At 38.0% G+C, this 19,268-nt stretch overlaps 1 protein-coding gene across 1 annotated transcript in view; it reads left to right on the top strand.

Annotated features, from left to right (window-relative positions):
- Window positions 1-19,268, top strand: part of PPP2R2A (protein phosphatase 2 regulatory subunit Balpha) — a 71,951-nt gene that overhangs the window by 26,225 nt on the left and 26,458 nt on the right. The window lies entirely within an intron of this gene.

Genomic DNA, 19,268 nt, shown 5'->3' with positions numbered 1-19,268 from the left:
CTTGATCTGTATGTCTGTCTTTAATTTCTTTCAGCAATGTTTTGTAGTTTTCAGTGTATAAGTCTTTCACCTCATTGATTAGGTTTATTCCTAAATATTCCTTTTGATGCTGTTGTAAAAGGAATTGTTTATATAATTTCCTTTTGGGATTATTCATTGCTAGTGTATAGAAGTGCAACTGATTTTTCTATGTTGATTTTGTATCCTGCAACTTTGCTGAGATACTAAGTAATTTTGTTTCTTAAGTGAAGTGCTAAAATGTTCGCTAAAATGTTCACAAGTCCGTTTTCTTTGACTAAGAACATACTACCTAGAAATCTGATTAGACAAAAAAAACAGGGTTTAATCCTTAGGCACTGTGTGTCTGTACAGGATGACTGCTTGTGCAGGTTAGATCCCATGTAGCAGTATGTGGTGGCTTTGTGTAACACATTTGTGTTAATTCCCTTCTTATTTCTGCTTCCCGTGTATTCATCAGCAGAGGACAAAGAGTCTGAATTCTGACTATCCAGTAGACTAGACATTCTCTACCAGTGTATCAGATCAGAAAATGTGTTAACATCTGACTTAGTTTTTGTTGGTTCTCCTCCTACCCTCTTTATGATTGTTCTAAGGAAATAGCGTGAATAAATTATCTGCAGTGGAATGAGGACGGGGTAGAGTCATATGATACGGGGAAATTTTTTTTCATTGTTAAACCAAAACTGGATACTTTGGTTTGTGAGTTAGAATGCTGTTGACATTCTGACTAAAGATTTGTCTTTGATTAAGTATTACTTCCATTCCACAATGTTAGGTGGCCACTGCTGGGTACATAGTTGTCGGGACATCTTTACAACCCTGTGGTATGTTCTTCTGAGCAGCTGTGTGTCTGACTCCTTTTGAGATTGTAGGTATATTGTTAAAGTGTTTCTGTGCTTACTAAGTTTTGTTATTAGTCATATCTCAAACTGAACAAAGTTTGGTGACATTGCATTTTTTAGAAATCAGCAAAATTTAGTTACTTAGATTATCCTAGTAGAATATATCCTGGGAATTGATGTGGATTAAAACATCTTTGTTTTATCCAATAATAGAATTGAATTCTTGGGCTAGGAAAAGCAACAAGCATTTCCTGTCACGTTTGTGGAGACAGAGTCTTTTAAAGAATGTGTAAAGTGCTTTACTTAAATAGCTACATGCTGACTTGTGGTATAGAACGGTGATCTAATAAATAAGCCCATGTGGTAAAACAGATAGACAAATACACACTGAAATGACCAACAAGCATAATGGGAAGAGTTCAGTCTCCTTGGAAACCCTGGAAGGGTGCCATAACTAAATTGAAAGGAATTTTAGCAAGAAATGGCACAAATGAAAAACAGTGAGGGAAGTCCTTACTAGCTGACTTGGTGTTCATTTGTGTGGTGGAGAATCCCTCTTGGGGTGTGAGTAAGGGAACTTTGAGCAGCCAGACCTACGATTGAATGAAAGGTGGTCCGTATATTGTACTTTGAAGCAGAGATTCAAAACCAAATGGCTCAGAATGGTCTTACCAAGGGGCGGGGGGAGTATGACCAGTGGAGAGAGGCTAGCTACCCATGGTTGCAGGAGAGAGACTCATCATGGAGCACAAAGTTGAAACTTCCCTGCTCTAAAGCTCCAGCCCTTCTTGGGTCTGCAACCCTGCACCTGACTACATATTGCTGACTCTACGCTGACCAAGGAAGTGTGGCAGGCAGTCTCTAAAGTGGCCTCCCATACTCCCTGCCTCCTAGAATTCATGTCCTTAGGTGTAATTCCCGCCCCTTAAGTGTCGCTGTATCTAGTGACTTGCTTCTCCAAGTATGGTAAATGTGATGGGATGTCACTTTCAAGGTTAGGTTACAAAAAGGCATTGGCTTCGGTGTTGGGCTGCCCGCTCTCATTTGCTCCGAGGGAAACCATCTCCCATTTTGTGAGCTTCCCTGTGGAGCCCACATGGCAAGGAGCTCCACGGGGAAGGGAAGCCAACAGCCAGGGAAGACCTGATGCCTGCCAATAGCCATGTGCATGAACTTGGATTGCAAGCAGACTCTTTCACCATCAGGTTTTCAGATGACAGAGGCCTTGGCTGATAAATTGACTGCAGCCTTCCTTGTGAGTGACCCTGAGCTAGATGCCCTCAGCTAAGTCACACTCAGATTCCTGATCCACAGACACTGTGAGATAACATGTTTGTTATTTAAAGGCGCTAAATTTGGTGTTGTTAGGTATCAATTGAGAACTAATACAGGAAGTAACAGTGGAAACATCCCCCTTCCCAAAAAAAGATTTGAACTTGGTTCTAAATGTTTTCTGATTGAACCCAGCACAATCTCCAATATTATATAAACATAGACCTTTCTCTTTAAAGCTGAATATACAAAAAGATAGACAAGACACATACGGACTCCGTAATCTGAAAGAAGGTGGTCAGGTGATTTTCTGTGAAACAGACTTACTGCCAGAAACAAGAGAAAATGTTGAAATTTAAAGAACAACTCATTAGTATTCTCAAGGAGACTCATGAGTGTTTGAAGGATAAGAATCGGAGCAGAAAGGAGTTCTTAAGTGAAATTTGTAATTCTTAACTGTTGACTCTTTGGAGGCAGGTAGCAGCAGGGCTTTAGAAATATTCCCACAATTCAGAGGAAAAAATAAGCTGAAAAAATTATAGGCAAAAATATAAGCAACACAAAGAATAGATCCAGTGTGTAATAAAACTTCAGAGTAAAGGGTCAGAGGAAACAGATATAAGATAAAGTCGGAGAAACAGTAAAACTTTTCCTGAGCCCCAGAGAACTGATCAGAAGTGCTTGGGGATTGTAGCTAACATTTATTGAACACTTAAATATGTGCCAAGTATTTGTCAAGTTGAAGCTCATTTAAAATTCTCTACAACCCCCATATGGTAAGGCCCATTAATATTATTTTCTTACAGATAACCAAAGTACATACCAAGCAAAACAAGTGAGATCCATACCTAAGGATAGCCCAGTGGAATTTTAAATTTTAGGATATAGAAATAAAGAGTACAATTATCCAGACAAGAAACAAGTTAGTGCAAAGGAAGGTCGCTCACTTAGGCATTGCCTTTGTCTTCTGTATGCTAGAACTCTGCTGTCCAGCTAGTGGTAACCACTCTCCACATATGGTTATTAAATTTCACTGCAATTAAATAAATTCATTTCTTCAGTTTCACTGCTCCTAGTTTAAGTGCTACTTAACTGTGTGGCTGGCCGGTGGCTACCATGTGTAGAATAGAACATTTCGGTTATCACAAAGTTTCGTTGGACAGTGCTATGCTAAAAGATAGTGGAGTGGCACCTGGAAAACTGAGGAAAAACTTATATAACCTAAGAATTTTAAATTGACTGAAACTGTCCTTCCCGTAGGCAAGGCAACAAAATTTTTCAGGCTTACAATGACTCAAAATATGTCACTCAAGAACTTTTCTTGAAAAAAATACTGCTCTTAGTACACTCAGCCAACTGAGAAGCCTGGGACTCAGAAGCATGATGAGTCAGTCAGCTTCACAGTCCTGTTTTGTTTAACCCTTTGTGTTCCAGAATAAACAAAGACATATAAAAGTAAGGGAAAGTCTTCATCGATGGCAGGTCTAAAGAGGATGCCTTATTTGTAAGCCAAATTTCAGACTGTTGGAACAGTGATTTCAACCTATATAGCTCAACTCCAGAGCTGCTGCTTTTCACAACCATAAAATAAAGCCACAGAAAACAGCTTTTATTTTAAGGATAGTAATCCACTGAAACCACTTTTGTTGAAATCAATTCTCAACCCTCTCTTTACTTGATCTCTGTGCAGTTTTTGACACAGCTCATCACTGCCTCCTTTTAGAAACACTGACTTTGTCTGGCTTCCAGAAAACCTCTTCCTACCTTTCCAGTAGTTCCTGCACAATCCCTTTTTCGACTAGGTTGGTGCAAAAATAATTGTGGTTTAAAAGGTTAAAAATAATTGCAAAAACCTGTTTTTTTTTGCAAAAGCTGGTTCCTCCTCTTCAGTGCTAAATGTGGGAGAGCATCAAGGCTCAGTCCTCAGACCAGATCTCTTTTGTTTAAATCTGTACTCCCTAGGAAATCACATTTAGTCTTCAAATAAATTCTATTAGCTGATGATACCCTATTTTTCCTCCTCTTCCTTCCCTAAACTGCTGTGAAATCTGTCTTGCTGCTTATGTGACATTTCTACTTGCATGCCTGGTTGAAATCAACACCAAAGATGTAAAAATGGAATTTTTGGCTCCTTTCTTACCATGAACTTGCTCTTTTCTAGTATGTCTCCCCAGTAAGTGGCACTGCTTTGCTCTATAGAATTGGATTCTGAAAACTTGGAGTCATCCTCTCTTCATCAGCTAGTTGTAGTAGTGCTATCTTCAGAATCTATTCTGAATTCATTGATTTCTCCGTGGCTGCCACCCGAATTCAGACCATTCCCATCTTTTGCTTAGGCTACTGCAGTAATTTAGGAAAATTCTTCTTTCTTCCAATTTTGCACTGTATTCGCACAACAGATAGTCACTTTAAAACATAAATTCGAAACTCTCCAGTGGCTTACCATTCGTACAACAAATCCGCAGTCCGCCTACAAGGCTATATATATGATCTGGCGTCTGCTAAATGCTGCATCTTCTCCACCACTTTATTCTGCACTAGTCTTACCAAGCTTAGCAAACTCACTTCTACTTAGGTGCTCTGTTTGGACTACTTTCTTTTACAAGTTTAAATGACTAATTAATTCCCTCTTCATTTTGGGTTTTGCCTAATCACCTCCTCAGAGAGGCTTTCTCTGATGACCCTACCTGAAATCCTCTCCCACCATTACTTTCTATTCTCCTATTGGTCTGTGTATTTTTATAGTATTACTTAGCACTACCTGATATGTCGTATATTTATTATTAATTTGTTGTAGTGTATCCCATTACTGGATTATCCAGTGTATCCCATCACTGGAATACAAGATCCAGCAGGGCAGGGCTTTTTTTTTGTCTCTTATTTAGTCTTGTATCCCTAGCACCTATTAATAGAAATACTAGCTGAGCTAGAGTATCTAGCATATGATGAATACTCAGTAAAATAATTGTTGAGGAAATGACTCTATAAGTAATGAACAAAACAACAGAAAATCCACAAGATTTATAAAAAATAAGACCAGTTCTTGAAATTAGAGGAATAAACTTTTAGTTCAGGTAAGTGGAGAAAACCTTTTTAATGTTTAATTCTCTTTTTCAGTGAGATGCATGAAAGAAATTGCATCTTTGAAAATGGAATCATGTGAAAATAACTTCAAGTCATTTCAAAAAATATGATTACAATTGTTTAAAACGGAAACGTGAATTGCAGTGTAAATACAATTGGAAACAAGATCAGGAAATTATCACCTTGAGCAAACTAATCTACCAGAACCAAGAGGAAAAGGGTGAAAAAAAGAAAAGATGAACAAAAACAATTTTTTAACTGTTTTTTTGGTAATAGTACATAATGTATTTCTTTAAGAGTTTTTGGTAAAATCATTGATGATAAAATCTTTTGTATTATTTAGCCAGTGGATGTTAGGTTTTTTCTATAACCTGAAGTTGTACCTGACATTTAGATGGCTGTTAAATAATATTTAATGTAAGGTAAATATTCATTAATGGTATCAGATACATTCAGCCAGCATCTGGATATTATTATTTCATCTTTAGCTCTCCACACCTGGTCAATTATCAAGTCTTGCTTTATATACTTCATAAATGCATTTTAAAATCTGTATGCTTCTGTCCCCTCTTTTGCCTTTATGCTTTAGTTTCTTCCTCTGTTAAATGGATATATTAGTACAACCAACTTTATAGGTTTCTTGTGAGAATTAAATACCTAACACGCTATAAGTGCATTTTAAATGTTGGCTACTTGTGGTAATGTTGCTGTACTGTACTGGATTAGATCATGATCATTATACACCAGGATTTCTGGAGTGACTCCAGGTTGGTCTCCAGGCTTCCTTCTTCTTACCGCTCTCCGTGTTTCCAGTCCTCCCAGATTACCTCAACTTTAGTCATCTGAGGGCATATCTAATTGGATTACTACTTATAAAACTCCCCAGTGGGCTCCATTTTGCCATTGGAATAAAGTCTATAAGATTTTCTTCAGCATACCTTAGAGATCTCTATCTTCTTTCTCTAAATATTCTGGCCCTTTGTACCCATTTATAGATAAGCTGGAGGAATCCTGTCAAAACAAACTTGAATTGGGTGTGACTCTGCCAAGACAAATAGATAATGAAGTGCTTTCTGGTTCTTATAGCATAGCTAAAACAGTTCCAGTTTGTAAAGATTTTAGGCAGATATTATTAGGTTGGTGCAGAAGTAATTGTGGTTTTCGCAATTATTAACCTTTTAAACCGCAGTTACTCTCGCACCAACTTAATAATAACCAGATACCCATTCTGGTTATAAAAATATCTGAAGCCATGCGTACATAGATGGGCAGGAGCTTTGTGCAGTACTACTTGTTTGTATAGTCTCCATGAGAAACTGTTTGCATTGTATTTGATAAGGCAACTTAATGAGGTGATTTGCTTTGTGGAATTAATTATGAGTCAGTTAAAAGTTGGTGAACATCTAACGAAGATGGTAACTGTAGGTTTAGAATGGTTCATTTTGAGCTCTCCTTTCTAACATTATATATAACAATACACCAAGGCTTGTTTGTTAAGATCACTCCTGTAGACTAAATTTATTAGCAACTGTTTATCTTTTTGTTCTTTGTTGCAGGAGGGTATGGTTCCATTCCATTTTATCCAAACATGGTATCAGATTATCCAAGAACAAGTTAAAAAGAAGGGAGACTGGTTCCAGAACACATCTCTGGAAATTACCCTATGGACCCTGACTCCCATGACAACATTACAATGTAGGTTTTGTACGAGCATCGATAGCCAGTGAGTGGTCTTTATTGAGCTTATCACATAACATGTTCCTGTTCAGAGTCAGAGGTTCAGAAAAGTTCTTATACTAACTTATAAAGTAAGTTAGTACTTACTTAAGTGTTGGAAATCATGGTGTAATCGAGGCGATAGTTTGCTAAGAGACACACAGGAGTAGAGATCCTATCCCTGACCAGTCAGGCTCCAACCTGAGGCCTCTTTTGTGTCTATGCAAAGAAGCAGCGAAACAAGGTCTCTGTAACACTTGACTAGATTGGGCTTTAGCCTCAGGCTCCAGGGAGCTAAGCTGGACCTTTGGAAAACTTGTTACCTGGGCTAGATTGACTTGCATAGCCTAGAAACAAATAAGGTTAAATGCTTGTTTCTACTTTGTGCAACGAAGCCCAAACCCCAGCCACCATCTTCTGATTATCAGCATGCCTCTCTCATTTCTTTGTATTTATGGCCTATTTAGCTCTCAAAGTAACTCTATGAGGTCGGTATTTAAAGCTGAGGAAACAGTCTTTAAGAGGCTGAGTTACTTCCTCGAGGTCGTATAGACAGTTGAAGTGGGGATTTGGCAGTTTGACTTCTGGTCATTTCCTGCACAAGTTCCCTACAGATGTGGCCCCAAGAATGTGTTACAAGTCTACTAAGATAATGATCCCTCCATCTTTGGGTGTGGGTGTCTAGGTTGGGGGGGTGCTTAGCTGACTAGAGTTCCTGGGCATACATGGACAGCCTCATCTTACTCTTCTATTAGTGTGCCACACAAATACTATATTGTGTGTGTGGCCTGACTGAGGAAGACAGAGGTGCGCTGGCCTGCTGCACTGGATCCAAGAGCCAGCAAGAGGAAGCATGTGCCCTCGGTGCCTATAGCTGCCCTCCTTTCAGCCTCTCCGGCTACAGGAAGTACTATCCCTAGTCGATGCCAAGTGAGAAAGAATGTTGGGAGTCACAGGAGTCTGGCGGGGAGAGAACAAATAGTTGGAGGCCTGCTCCCCCTGGGGCAAGTGAAGCTTTATTCACTTCTGAGGAGCGAGCAGTACATTCCTAAAGGGATGGCACACATTTAACTTGCTCTTCAGGGTGCCATAATAAAATGATCTTGAATTTTGAATATACCACATTTGTGGAGTGTCCTGACCTTTGGGGAAAAGTAACAAGAACTTTGAGCTCCCTCTAGAGGTCAATGTGACTAAGTGATAAAAGTATCATCCTGGTCTGTAGGGAAAGTATAACTATACCTAAAGCTAGCCTGCTGCCGCCTTTAACAAAAAACTAGCATTTTATAGATGCATGATCTTGTAAAGTATATTCTTATATTGGGGAGTGATTAGTTACCTTTGAGAAGAAATTTGACTTAGTCATATTCTCATTAGCTGAGTTGGGCCAATCCTAAAGTTTGCCATATGGGGCATATATTGAACTAATAAAGGAGAAAAGATCATGAAAATGGATCATCTGTCCAAACAAAATAGTATGCTTCTTAATGGGAGCTCTTAAGTGTTGAAACAAACCACGTTAAAATAAGAATTCAGTTTCTGTGCCAGAATGTTTTGACAGTAGGCCCTTGCCTTTAACAGAGATAAAGGGGATCAGTATACCTGCTTTCTCACCCCACCTCCCCGACAGCTGAAAAGAAAAGCACGGTGAGTACCGGAAGGTTACTATTATGAACTCCAACTTGCAGGCATGTTACAACTTTTAAGAAAGCTAACACGTTCTGTTTCTTAACTTTTAGAACCTCAGCTGACCAGATAAGAAATCTATTCCAGGACAGAAATCTTAGTCATGGTCAGAACACTACAAGGATGAGAGTTACAGTGCTGACATTTACTCTGATTATTTCTTTTTGTTCTCAATATGTTTATACTTTTCATTCAGAACTCACTGAGAGAGTTCAATTCTTAAAACTTAGTATATAACTGTAGAATGAAAGAAGTCATATTTAATTAAGAATATATGAAAGTTAACGCATTTTTTAAAAAGTTCCAGAAGTGCTGAAACAGAATGATAGGAGCATGTCAAAAGGACCCAGGAACCAATCTGAAAGAACTCTCAGTGACCAAATCTGGAATAATTTTGAACAACACAATAACTTACATAGTATTTGGATGAAGTAAATGTCTGTGAGTTCATACTGATAGATGATTGAATAAATAAATGGGGCAGAAGAGATAAATTTCCCATACAGAAGAACTCTAAATAATGTATAGATATTCCCTCCCCCTCAAATGGGTGGAGTTTAGCACCCCTCCTCCCTGGAATGTGGCCTGTCTTCTTTCCAGAGTACTTTGTGTGGGGGGTGAGGGCAGGCAGGTAACTTTATAGTGGAGAAACCTGGCAAAAAGGTCCGATAATCTAGGTTATCATCAGTATGTTATATTGATAGGATATGTCCTTGATATGATGTGGTAAGAATGACATTTCACCTTGGTCTTCCTGCCAGTAACCCATAATTGTAGTGCGGTCATGAGAAAAACACCTGACAATCGCAAATTGAGGGACATACCGCAAAGTACCTGGCCAGTGCCCTTCAAAACTGTCAAAGTCGTGAAAAACAAGAAAAGTCTGAGAAACTCTCACAGACCAGAGGAAACTAAAGAGACGTGATTGGTGAATAATTTGGGATCCTGGAAGGGATCCTGGAACAGTTTAAAAAGGACACTAGGGGAAAACTAGTGAAATCTGAATAAAGTGTGGAGTTTAGTTAATAATATTCCAGTGTTGGTTCCTTAGTTGTGACAAATGTACCATAGTAATGTAAGATGTAAACAGTAGGAGAAACTAGGTGAAGGTTATATAGGAACTCTCTGTAATATCTTTGCAGTCTTCTGTAAGTCGAAAATTATGCTGAAATAAATTTATGGAAAACAGAAAGATTCAGCTCAACTCTTCTATACAGGTTTTGTTCAGTGGGGGACTTTTCTGGTGTGTGTGTGTACACTATCGTTTGCAGTTAAGTCGTTTCTGACCTTCCCGTGTAGAAGTGAGGGACATCCCATCTCAAACCTGTAGTGAAGAAGGACAGGACGTGAGGCTCTCCAGGACTGGGGTCGGCTGCGGCAGCGCTGTGGGACATGAGCAGAACACGGACTGTCACACTTCCTCGTCCATTCTGATCTCACCATTGATTGGCTTGTAATTTACTGAAAGTAACTTTTCATTAAAATCACTGTTGATGAATTGCAGGTTTAAAAGAAATAAGCCTGAGATCCATTTTTTGTCAAGAGTGAGATGTCTAGCGGAGATCCATGGTCATGGGTCGAGTTCCACAGCTTTTGCAACGTGTTGTCCTTTCGGGTCTTCAATATTCCATACTGGAAGTTTTCTTTAAAAAGCATGTTCTTTTTCTCCAGTCATTTTTCTGTTTTCTTCTTCCCCAAGATGTGTGGAGTTTAAGTGTCTGAGTACGTGTTGTATGTGTTCTGTGAAAGAGAAATTCTCTGAAGAGAGCGATCATCTATCTGTGTTTCTTTGCAGATGAGAAATTTGAAGTTCATAAAGACTAATTGACTCACTCATGGTCAGATTATTACTTAAATAGAGCTGAGACTACGTCCCCGGTATCTTGTTCTTGCCTGATGGTTAATGAAGAAGAAGGGGTGAAAAGGGAGGAGGATTGCAGGAAAAACTGGAGCAAAATGTGAAAGGTTATTGGCAGGATAAGAACATTTGATGTTTCTCTTATATTCTCTAACATTTCAGATAATTTAAAGACATTAGTGAGCACCTTTATGCATGAAAAATTGGGGGGGGGATTATTTCAGTAGGATGACTTCTGGAACTGACATATAGTTCTAAGGGAATGAATACTCTGTGGCTTTTTGATATAAATTATGAAATAATTGTCTAAAGTAATACATACTATCTCCAGTGTAGGAGATCAGTCTTTTGAACAGTTTGTGTTTTTCCTGTAGTTAAGAGATAGAAGATGATATCGTAATAAAAAAATTTTTTTTTAAATTTGATTTGACTGGATATTTCTTTACATTTTACCAGTATTATTATTCTGTGACTTGTCTTCCTGTGTTGTTTGAACTGTTTTTAGAAATACAAGTATTTTTTCCTAGTCCACTGGTCTTATTTAGTTACTGTGTAAAAATCACATTTTTCTTTTATTGCATCTATAGACATTAGCCTTCGGTGTGCTGCTACATCTCTAGAGATACAAGATGAATTCAGTTCCTTTTTCTCTTTTTTGTTTCTTGGTTATGTGCCGCATGCAGAAGGAATAAAGGAATGGGGAGAGGAAAAGAGGTATTTTAGGCAAGGTAGACACTACATCCAAGCTACAGGAGGCATGAAGGTGGGCATAAGTATATCGTATGTTGCAGGTACAAAACAACCTTCCTAGAGAATTTGTGAATGCTATGGTACTAGAAAGTAAGATGGTGTACTTCAGTATTCATGCTATGGAGTAGATTGAATGTCAGGATTACCCAAAAACTTATGGTACTCCTTAGAGGACCTTGATGGTGTTGGAGCAGGAAAAGCATTATATAACCAGTAAGTAAAACATCAGATTAGTATTTTCGATGAGATTCCAGTATCTGGATTTTATTGTTGTTTTCTTATGGTATAATTTACATACATTGAAAGTCATCCTTTTTAGCATAGTTCTTCAAGCTTTGATTTTTAAAAAACACAATCATACGCGATCTGACAATTAAGTTTGCGAACTCATCCTAGAAAAAGTGCTACATACCTCATTGCGGAATATCACTACGGTCACCTTTGAAGCACTCCCCTTGGGATGCCAGCGCCTAGTCCACCCTTCAAAGCAATTTTGGAACTCTTTTTCTGGAATGGCCATCAGAGCTGTCGTCATACTACCCTTGATGTCCTGAGTGTCATCAAATGTCTTCCTTTCAATATTTCCTTTATCTTCGGGTAAAGAAAGAAGTCACTGGGGGCCAGATCAGGTGAGTAGGGAGGGTGTTCCAAAACAGTTATTTGTTTACTGGCTAAAAACTCCCTCACAGACAGGACCGTGTGAACTGATGCGTTGCCGTGATGCAAGAGCCATGAATTGTTGACGAAAAGTTCAGGTCGTCTAACTTTTTCATGCAGCCTTTTCAGCACTTCCAAATAGTAAACTTGGTTAATTGTCCAGTTGCTACAAACTTATAATGAATAATCCTTCTGATATCAAAAAAGGTTAACAATATCATTGCAAGAAGTTTGTGAACTTAATTGTCAGACCTCGTATAGTCACTTAAGATAAAAAGTAGTTCCATTACTCCAAAAAGTTCCATGTTCCTTTGTAGTCAACCTCTACCCCACCCGTAGTCCCTAACAGCCACTGATCTGTCCCTCTAGCTGTGACTTTTCCTAAATGTCACATAAATGGAATCATACGTAGCCTTTTGAATCTGGCTTCTTTTGCTTAGCATAATGTATTTTGAGTTTTATCTATGTTGCTCATATCAGTAGTTTGTTCCTTTTTATTGTTGAGTGGTATTTCATTGTATGGATGTCCCACATTGTGTTTACTCAGATCCCAGGGGAGGATCGCTTGGGTTGTGCCAGTTTGGGGCGGTTATAAATAAGGCTGCTGTGAAAGTTGCATCCAGGTTTTTGTGTGAACATAAGTTTTTATTTCACTTGGGTGAAATATCCAGTAATGAGATTGTTGGGTTACATGGTGTTTGTTTTAACTTTATAAGAAACTGCCAAAGTTTGTTTTTTCCCCAAAGTGGGTACGCCTCGTTGCATTCCTGCCAGCTGTATGTGAGAGTTCCAGTTGCTTGATACCAGCACTAAGGAGTCTTTTTTTTTTTTTTAATTTCAGTCATTTGAATGGTGTGTAGTGGTATCTCATTACTTTCTTTACCTTGTAGACATTCATTTATTGTCCGTTTTCATGTTAACTGTTATACTAACGGTTATCAAGCATCTCTTCCTTGGTCTCCTTATAGCTAAGCTCTAATTCCATAAAGCTCTGATTGTTTTATTAATGTTATACAAAAAGGATCAAACATGCTTTGTAATATTTTTTAAAAACTCAGTGATGAAATGTAGACAACATTCTTTCTCAACTTAAATAGATCTGTTATTTTTGTACTGAGCATGTGAAGTACACATGGACAAACTTGGGAAGGGTATATACTAAAATAACCACAGTGGTTTTCTCAGAAGTGGGTCTCACTTTTAGAGTTATGATTGTATTTTTTTTTACAAAGTAGTTTATTTGTCGAACTAAAAAAGAAAAACAAATTTTAATCTGGGGTTAAGTGATTTTACAGATATATATAAATAATACATCTGATATATTTTGCAGTTTGCGTGAGTTTGCTAAAACTCAGTTATCGCCTATGGTTATGTTATCTCTTGGTGCTGGTATTTCAGGTTTTAGTCTTCCAGTTTTTATAAATTGGTTAGTTTATAGTTTTTTACAAAAACAATGCTATCTTAAATATTTATATGTTTAGGTTCCTATAAATCTTTTTAAAGTATTTTTATTGCAATACTGATTTTTTTCTTTGCCTTGAGCATTTTAAGATTACCAAGTGGTTTTAGAACCAATGTTTATTATTCTTTAGCTTATTTAATTATGGTTAGAGAATGGTGTTTACACTTACAATTAGACAATTATAATTCTTCAAGGGATTCTCTGGCTCACTGTATGAGTTTCTTAAAAACTGCATAGGTCTTTGGAGGCAATATATATTTTTATATGGGTAATAAACTCTGTGTTTGTCAGTTATGTTTTTCAAGTATCCTTTCTCCACCCCAAATCGCCCCCATTCCTGCCCCCCACTTTTTTTTTTAAATCTGCCAGGTGTGGAGAAGAATATGTCAACCTTCTACTATAATTATGATTTTTGTCAGCTCCTCTATTCCTAATAACCCTGAAGTATATACAGCAGTTTATATACAGCGAAGTATATAAATCTTCTTTGAACATAAAGATTTAGCTGTTATATCATCACCATACCTTTTATTTTACACACATACACACACACACACACACACACACACACACACACACGGTGCCCAAAGAATGTATACACATTTTAAGAAAGGAAAACTTAAAATTGTAATACTCGATATATACTGATAACAAAAGATGAAGTCACGTTTGACTTCTGCAATTACAAGAGGTGCTCAAAGTGGTTACCGTCAGCGTCCAGACATCTCTGATTATGGCGAACTACTGCTTGGGCATAGATAACATCTCTTAAAATGTGTATACATTTTTTTGGCAACCCCGGTATATATAATGAACTGTTGTCCTGTTCAACTCTTTTTTACTTAATTTTGCCAATGATTAGAGGCATTATTGACATTTACTTGTCATGGACCAAATGTGCTAGCGGTTCAACAGTTTGCAGGACAGTCCTGAACAAGAAAAAATTATCTCGTGGTCTGCATGACTCACAATATTCTGCCAAATGTTTACTCACAATATTCTGCCAAATGTTTACGTACTGGAAAAGAAAAAAAAATTATTTTCTAAGCCTAAAGCTGCTCTATTTTATTTATAACAGAGGTATTATACTGAAGTACACTGTAAATCAAGGGAAGATTATGCTGTGAAATACAGGAATTTTACAAAGAATCTCCCTGATTTTGCAAAGTCACATCACCAGTGCAAGGCTGTTGGTGGTTTTTGGATTGCTACTCTTATATACTTGGTTCGATTATTCTACTTACAGTGTCATCATGTTTGAACATTTACATACTATTCAGTTTTTTTAAGTATCCCCACCTTTTTGGGAGACTGCAGTGATACATAGAAGGTCTGACAATTAGCGAACTGGCCACAGTGTGCTTACAGTGGCAGCACTGTACAAGCAGCTCAGTAGGTTTCGTGACCTTGGTATATCGGTGTCTCACAGCTGTGTTTGTGTTGCTGTGTGGTGGTGTCTTGCTCAGTGGTGTTAATTATTGTTGCGTGGTTTTGTGTGCCATCACAAGAATGTCCGAGCTTGAATTAGAGCAATGAACAAACATTAAATTTCTTGTTAAACTTGGCAAGAGTGGAAGTGAAATCAGGGACATGGTAGTCCAAGTTTGTGGGGATAATGCCATGAAGAAAACAGCAGTGCACAAATGGATTAAACCTTTTTCTGAGAGGAGAGAACACGTCACTGATAAAGAGAGGTCAGGGCGGCCAGTAACGAGCAGAACTGACAAAAACATTGCAAAAAGTTGTCGAACTGTGTGTCAAAATCATCGCCTGACTGAGAGAAGCATAGCAGACTAAGTAAACATCGATAGAGAAACAGGAAAATCTTAACTGAAAATCTTGACATGAGAGAGGTGTGTGCAAAACTGTTCCCGAAGCAGCTCTTGCATCACGACAATGCACCAGCTCACACAGCACTGTCTGCGAGGGAGGTTTTAGCCAGTAAACAAATAACTGTATTGGAACACCCTCCCTACTCACCTCATCTGGCCCCCAGTGACTTTTCCTTACCCGAAGATAAAGGAAATACTGAAAGGAAGACATTTTGATGACATTCAGGACATCAAGGATAATAATGACACAACTCTGATGGCCATTCCAGAAAAAGAGTTCCAAAATTGCTTTGAAGGGTGGACTAGGCGCTGGCATCAGTGCATAGCTTCCCAAGGGGAGTACATCGAAGGTGACCACAGTGATATTCAGCAGTGAGGTATGTAGCACTTTTTCTAGGATGAGTTCGTGAACTTAATTATCAGACCTCGTATGTTAGAAGACTTGATACTAACCTGCAAATCAGGTTTTTGTTCTTTTTTCCCCTGTTACTTTTGTCTTGATTCGATTGGTAGGCCTTCAGGTTTTATTGCAGTGTCTGATCAATTAATCCTATCCAGTGTATCTTCCATTTCTCGTCATGTTCATGATTCATTCTATGATCTTGAGCATATGGAGCATACTTACAACAGCTATTTTAAGGTTGTTGTCTGCTAGGACCTTAATTCTATCATTTTGGTCATTTCTTGTTCTGCTTCTATTGGTATATTTTTCTCCTGGTTATGAGTCAATATTTGTCTGCTTTACAGGTCTGGTGATTCTAGATTGGATGCCAGACATTGTGAATTAATGTTGAGTGTTGGCTTTTGTTCTAGCATGTAATTAAGTAACTTGAGATTAATTTGATCTTTTTAAAGTTTGCTTTTAAGCTTTGTTAGGACAAATTCAGTCTTTAGTGCTGACTTAGTCCCATCACTAAGATGATACTCTTCTGAGGACTCTACCTGATGCCTCAGTAATTACGAGGTTTCTCAATTCTGGCTGGTGGGAACCCTAACTATTCTGAGTCCTCGTAAGCTTTTCTGCTGGTTCTTTTCCTGGGCAGTGCAGAGTGTCAGCCACATGTCCTCAGCTCCATCAACCAAAGATTCTAAGTGATCCCTGTTTAGATCCCTTGAGCTCTTTCTCTGTATTCTGCCCACAAATTCTAGCTGCTTCAGCTTTCCTTGAGCCCCCATTTCTGTTTCCACAACTCATTGAGATTGCTGGTGTGGGTTTGGATTCTTCCTGACTCACCACACTGCCCAGGCAGCAAGTTGGGGCACATACAGGGCTCGCTTTTTCTCTTCTCTAAAGGGTTCATGGCCCTACACTCCATGTTGTCCACTGTCTAAAAATAGTTGTTTCCTATATTTTGTTTGTTTTCTAGTCGTTCACAGCAAGAAGATGAGTCCAGATTGTCTTACTCATGGCCAGAAGCAGAAGGCCAGTTACGGATTGTTAATTTTTACTATTGTATTTCACTTCAACCTTTTGAAAGAGGAAGTGCTAAGTTATTGCACATTTTCATTGGGTACTACTTCTTTGGATACCTTTGTTCATGCAGTTAGTTTTAGTGTTCTTTGTTAATCTTTGGTTTTACTGAAGTGGAACAAAAAGAGAGAAGACTGAGAGTTGTGGGAAAGTAAATATCATTGGTAAAAAGATTAAGTATAGCTAACTTGTTAAGTTCATTTTTTTCTAGGTATGAAAGGTTTATTTCATATCTAGAATACGACACTGGCAACTGTTCTCGTAGCAAGTCTTTGCAGACACTCTTTTCACCAGACTAGTCCCTTTGAGATAATTTTCAGAACACAGAATTTTAAGAAACAATGGTTATTCATAGAATTTTTGTGACCCTCATGATTATCTTAAGATTTACTCTGTCTTATGTCACATAAGGCACGTATGTCTGAATTTTCCGTTTTATTTGCTGCAGCAATGTTTATAGTATTTTACGAGTTTCAACCTTTAAAATTTTCTTCTGTTATTTAGCTCTAAAGCCTAATCATAGCCAGAAAAATAAAAGAATCAGGTTTGTCGGCATCCAGTGGATGCTCTGTTAACTGTTTCAGATGGAACTTTCAGGAATCAACAGTCAAGATGGTTAAAAAAGCACGAGCAATTCCTCTCAGTTGCTGTCATCCCCTTTTTATTTTAAAAAGGAGGGAGCATCTTTACATATTTACTCAGTCTTGAAGTCTTAGAATTGGTTTTGTAATTGTTTGTTTTGCCTTATGACATTCCGTCTTTGGTTTTCTTACACATTTACTAAATTCTTTTCTTGGTTAACTGTTCATCTGTTGTGGTTACATTCCACTTTCTTATGAGCCTCTTTCAGGGGTAGAATTTAGAATGTGGATCATTGAGTGTCTTAGATGTAGCAGGTGCTGAAAAAATACTTAGAGGGAGAGACCGTAGTTGTAATGTGGTCATTAGTAAATAGTATAAAATCAATGTAGTTTGTGTTTTATTGAACACAGGCATTTTCGCAGTGAAAAAGAGGCAGTAAACTGAACCCTTACGCATTATTCCTTTATTCATCATTCCGTGACTTACGGAATTCTGTGCGGCCACCCTATCCATATGCTTGTTCACAACTGCTGAATTTGAATCCTGGCTCTCACACTGGGTAGAGGTGTGAGAGGCAAGTTGATCTTTCAGTGCTCCACTGTTTTCTTGTATAAATTCAAAGTGGTATATCATAGTGGTATTATAACGATTAAATGAGAATGTTTGTAAGTGTTCACTCAGCACAGTGCCTGGCACATTATGTTTGGACATACGTGTGCTTTGACACACTGGTTATGTCTTTGTAGCTACATAAACCGTATTTGTTATTTTAATGTTAATATACAATTATATTAATATACAAGAGTAGCTGTGGAAAGGCATTTTCTGGAAAGGGCCAGAGAGTAAATGTGTTCAGCCTGTCCCAAGTATTCGACCCTGCAGCCAAAGACAGTATATAAACAAATGGGCATGTCTGGGTTCCAAAAAAACATTATTTATAAAAACAGATGGTGGGCCACAGTTTTCCAACCCATGTAGTAGAGGTTACTTTTATATTGATAATTATTGGATATTTGAAGTATGTTTGACTATTATATGGAAGTATGTTTGACTCTTTTTATTATATGGGTAATACAGTTACAAACAGTTCTGTACTAATTTTACTTGGTTTCTTTCAAATTATTTATTTGGGCCATAGTTCTGCAATGGAATTATAAAATCAATGAGTAACCCCATTAAAGTGCCTCCCCATGCAAGAGGTGAAGTATGGCGAGAACGTCGGAGCTAATAATGATTTGGTTACTGAATATGTAGTAATCATTGTTAATTACTACTGTTTATATATACTGTTTATTAATTTTCTCTCATCTAATTTTTATGCTGAGATTATCATTTTTGAACCCTTGACTGTCTGGTTGTGTCCTATTCTATCTGTAATGTTATAGCCCATAAGAAATAGAGAAGGCAGGTAACAAGAAGGGAACAGTGTGGTGTGCCTGATGAGGTAAAAACTGACCAGCAGTGCATACTGCTGTCGTCGTTCCCACCACCACCACCAGTAACCGTTCCACCCCCAAAAGAAAACAATTATTTCACCTTCTTAGGACGAAACCCAAGTGTTGATGGTGTAGAAAGAAGAAAGAATTCCATTTTATATAACACACTATAAATTCCTTGGTTTTTACTAACAGTATATAGAATTTAACAACAAAGGGTAAAAGCATTACGTTTTCTTACCAAAAATTTGAGTGTGCCTGTTAAATGCTGCCTTTCTGGGGCGCACTTGGAGGTTGGTGTGTGCCTTGTGTTGGCTTCATGCACAGGAGAGCCGTTGACTCATGTTCGAAGGGGAGCCCTTCCTTTCATTATATTAAAAGGTTCTTGTAGAAGATTAATGCAGGCACTTTTTCATTGTCAAATAACATTTTCATTGGTCATGGATAGGGAAGAGTCTTACTTTTCTCTTTAAAGGAGGGTGTCTTTTGTTCTTTGGTTTTGGTGCTTTTTGTTGGTGGTTTGGAGAACATGACCCTGTTGATGTGTTACTCTGGGTCCTGCTTCGAGTTCCCTATTCTGGCTCTGACGGAGGTTAATG

The sequence above is a fragment of the Rhinolophus ferrumequinum genome, chromosome 18 (assembly GCF_004115265.2).
Source record: "Rhinolophus ferrumequinum isolate MPI-CBG mRhiFer1 chromosome 18, mRhiFer1_v1.p, whole genome shotgun sequence".
Lineage (NCBI taxonomy): Eukaryota > Metazoa > Chordata > Mammalia > Chiroptera > Rhinolophidae > Rhinolophus > Rhinolophus ferrumequinum.
The sequence above is the reverse complement of the archived record's forward strand: the minus strand, read 5'-3'. Positions and strand labels throughout refer to the sequence as shown.